Below are 4,523 nucleotides of genomic sequence, written 5' to 3' on the forward strand. Positions count from 1 at the left end.
CTACCTAGATCTTCATACGGGACCCGGAGACATAACAATAATAATAATAATATATGCCATTTAGCTGACGCTTTTATCCAAAGCGACTTACAGTCATGTGTGCATACATTCTACGTATGGGTGGTCCCGGGAATCGAACCCACTACCCTGGCGTTACAAGCGCCATGCTCTACCAACTGAGCCACAGAAGGACCAACCGTATCCACGACTTCATCTGACTCTGGGGAAGTAGATAAAGGGCTTTATTGTCAACATCCTGAACTATCCCTTTAAGATTGGTCAGCGTAGTTAGTTATGAGTTCTGTCGTACTGACTGCATTGTTCAGTGTAGTTAGTTATGAGTTCTGTCGTACTGACTGCATTGGTCAGTGTAGTTAGTTATGAGTTCTGTCGTACTGACTGCATTGGTCAGTGTAGTTAGTTATGAGTTCTGTCGTACTGACTGCATTGGTCAGTGTAGTTAGTTATGAGTTCTGTCGTACTGACTGCATTGGTCAGTGTAGTTATGAGTTCTGTCGTACTGACTGCATTGTTCAGTGTAGTTAGTTATGAGTTCTGTCATACTGACTGCATTGTTCAGTGTAGTTATGAATTCTGTCGTACTGACTGCATTGTTCAGTACAGCCTTTAATTACTAGATGAATGGATAATCTTGGGCATATATACATTTTTAGATGTATTTTAACCTGTAATTAACTAGTCAAGTCAGAGTTGAACTAGGCGTAGAATATAGTGATGTAACAATGAGAGTAAGTCAATGTGTTGTCATAGTGACTGGTGTTCTCTCAGATTGTCCTGAAGCTGACCGGAGACCTGTTTGAAGTGGAGATGCCTAATGGACATGAGATCAAATTCCCCAACCGTTCCGTCTTGGACGTCATTACCTACGTTCGTGTCAGAGGGGACTTAAAGCTCACCGCCTTTAAGATCTACTAAAGAGACCCATAATATCCACCTTGTGTAGCCTGGCAACAACGGCACGGCCAATTTGTCTCGTTTTGTCTTCCAATTTCCGTGGCGTTCCGGCCCAATGACACACAAGCAAGTGGGCGGGGCTACATATAGAGTTAGACCAATGGGCAGTAAAGACAGGATCAATGGCCTGTATCAAATAGTAAATGGAAATATGGGATGACCATGGTACGTTTTGTTGTCGCAATATTCTGACAAACAGTAAACACAAGGGACAACTGGGGATGAGGTTAGGATACTGTCAACTAATTACATTCCTTTACAAATACAGACGTATTACACACACACACACATCTTGATGAAATATCAGTCAATGTTTTACTTGTTTTGGTGAGAGAGAATGTATTCTGATACTGTAGTAGCCCAAATGATTACATTATGACTGACCTAATCTAGTAGCCCAAATGATTACATTATGACTGACCTAATCTAGTAGCCCAAATGATTACATTATTACTGATCTAATCTCTGATGTTCTGATACTGTAGTAGCCCATTACATTATGACTGACCTAATCTAGTAGCCCAAATGATTACATTATGACTGACCTAATCTAGTAGCCCAAATGATTACATTATGACTGACCTAATCTAGTAGCCCAAATGATTACATTATGACTGACCTAATCTAGTAGCCCAAATGATTACATTATGACTGATCTAATCTCTGATGTTCTGATACTAGTAGCCCAAATGATTACATTATGACTGACCTAATCTAGTAGCCCAAATGATTACATTATGACTGACCTAATCTAGTAGCCCAAATGATTACATTATGACTGATCTAATCTCTGATGTTCTGATACTAGTAGCCCAAATGATTACATTATGACTGATCTAATCTCTGATGTTCTGATACTAGTAGCCCAAATGATTACATTATGACTGATCTAATCTCTGATGTTCTGATACTAGTAGCCCAAATGATTACATTATGACTGACCTAATCTAGTAGCCCAAATGATTACATTATGACTGACCTAATCTAGTAGCCCAAATGATTACATTATGACTGACCTAATCTAGTAGCCCAAATGATTACATTATGACTGACCTAATCTAGTAGCCCAAATGATTACATTATGACTGACCTAATCTCTGATGTTCTGATACTAGTAGCCCAAATGATTACATTATGACTGACCTAATCTAGTAGCCCAAATGATTACATTATGACTGACCTAATCTAGTAGCCCAAATGATTACATTATGACTGACCTAATCTAGTAGCCCAAATGATTACATTATGACTGACCTAATCTCTGATGTTCTGATACTAGTAGCCCAAATGATTACATTATGACTGACCTAATCTAGTAGCCCAAATGATTACATTATGACTGACCTAATCTAGTAGCCCAAATGATTACATTATTACTGATCTAATCTAGTAGCCCAAATGATTACATTATGACTGACCTAATCTGATGTTCTGATACTGTAGTAGCCCAAATGATTACATTATGACTGACCTAATCTAGTAGCCCAAATGATTACATTATGACTGACCTAATCTAGTAGCCCAAATGATTACATTATGACTGACCTAATCTAGTAGCCCAAATGATTACATTATGACTGACCTAATCTCTGATGTTCTGATACTAGTAGCCCAAATGATTACATTATGACTGACCTAATCTAGTAGCCCAAATGATTACATTATGACTGACCTAATCTCTGATGTTCTGATACTGTAGTAGCCCAAATGATTACATTATGACTGACCTAATCTAGTAGCCCAAATGATTACATTATGACTGACCTAATCTCTGATGTTCTGATACTGTAGTAGCCCAAATGATTACATTATGACTGACCTAATCTAGTAGCCCAAATGATTACATTATGACTGACCTAATCTAGTAGCCCAAATGATTACATTATGACTGACCTAATCTCTGATGTTCTGATACTAGTAGCCCAAATGATTACATTATGACTGACCTAATCTAGTAGCCCAAATGATTACATTATGACTGACCTAATCTAGTAGCCCAAATGATTACATTATGACTGACCTAATCTAGTAGCCCAAATGATTACATTATGACTGACCTAATCTAGTAGCCCAAATGATTACATTATGACTGACCTAATCTCTGATGTTCTGATACTAGTAGCCCAAATGATTACATTATGACTGACCTAATCTAGTAGCCCAAATGATTACATTATGACTGACCTAATCTCTGATGTTCTGATACTAGTAGCCCAAATGATTACATTATGACTGACCTAATCTAGTAGCCCAAATGATTACATTATGACTGACCTAATCTCTGATGTTCTGATACTGTAGTAGCCCAAATGATTACATTATGACTGACCTAATCTAGTAGCCCAAATGATTACATTATGACTGACCTAATCTAGTAGCCCAAATGATTACATTATGACTGATCTAATCTCTGATGTTCTGATACTGTAGTAGCCCAAATGATTACATTATGACTGACCGTGTCGACAGATTGAGTCAACAACAGAATAGCCGTTGACTCCAGAAGCATGGCGTCATTTTTACGATGATTTCCAAATGTTATTGTCTGTAGACATTGAAGTAGAACATAATGGACGCCTGTCATGTCATCAATAAAGTTCATTGAAGTAGAACATAATGGACGCCTGTCATGTCATCAATAAAGTTAATTGAAGTAGAACATAATGGACGCCTGTCATGTCATCAATAAAGTTAATTGAAGTAGAACATAATGGACGCCTGTCATGTCATCAATAAAGTTAATTGAAGTAGAACATAATGGACGCCTGTCATGTCATCAATAAAGTTAATTGAAGTAGAACATAATGGACGCCTGTCATGTCATCAATAAAGTTAATTGAAGTAGAACATAATGGACGCCTGTCATGTCATCAATAAAGTTAATTGAAGTAGAACATAATGGACGCCTGTCATGTCATCAATAAAGTTAATTGAAGTAGAACATAATGGACGCCTGTCATGTCATCAATAAAGTTCATTGAAGTAGAACATAATGGACGCCTGTCATGTCATCAATAAAGTTAATTGAAGTAGAACATAATGGACGCCTGTCATGTCATCAATAAAGTTAATTGAAGTAGAACATAATGGACGCCTGTCATCAATAAAGTTAATTGAAGTAGAACATAATGGACGCCTGTCATCAATAAAGTTAATTGAAGTAGAACATAATGGACGCCTGTCATGTCATCAATAAAGTTCATTGAAGTAGAACATAATGGACGCCTGTCATGTCATCAATAAAGTTCATTGAAGTAGAACATAATGGACGCCTGTCATGTCATCAATAAAGTTAATTGAAGTAGAACATAATGGACGCCTGTCATGTCATCAATAAAGTTAATTGAAGTAGAACATAATGGACGCCTGTCATGTCATCAATAAAGTTAATTGAAGTAGAACATAATGGACGCCTGTCATGTCATCAATAAAGTTCATTGAAGTAGAACATAATGGACGCCTGTCATGTCATCAATAAAGTTCATTGAAGTAGAACATAATGGACGCCTGTCATGTCATCAATAAAGTTCATTGAAGTAGAACATAAT

General features: G+C 37.1%; 1 long non-coding RNA gene across 50 annotated transcripts; it reads right to left on the reverse strand.

Moving 5' to 3' along the window:
• Positions 1-793: 793 nt before the first annotated feature.
• On the reverse strand, positions 794-4,069 carry LOC127920540 (uncharacterized). 50 transcript variants are annotated; one of them, XR_008106590.1, is made up of 7 exons: positions 3,305-4,069; positions 2,795-3,249; positions 2,447-2,647; positions 1,918-2,319; positions 1,685-1,758; positions 1,484-1,594; positions 794-1,396 (listed from the first exon to the last, which is right to left on the reverse strand). It is a non-coding gene; the product is annotated as an uncharacterized LOC127920540 (long non-coding RNA). The 50 variants fall into 50 exon arrangements; XR_008106592.1 differs by lacking the exon at positions 1,685-1,758 and having other exon boundaries at positions 1,484-1,557; XR_008106591.1 differs by lacking the exon at positions 1,685-1,758.
• Between the last annotated feature and the right edge of the window lie 454 nt (positions 4,070-4,523).

The sequence above is a fragment of the Oncorhynchus keta genome, unplaced genomic scaffold (assembly GCF_023373465.1).
Source record: "Oncorhynchus keta strain PuntledgeMale-10-30-2019 unplaced genomic scaffold, Oket_V2 Un_contig_19868_pilon_pilon, whole genome shotgun sequence".
In the NCBI taxonomy this organism is placed as follows: Eukaryota; Metazoa; Chordata; class Actinopteri; order Salmoniformes; family Salmonidae; genus Oncorhynchus; species Oncorhynchus keta.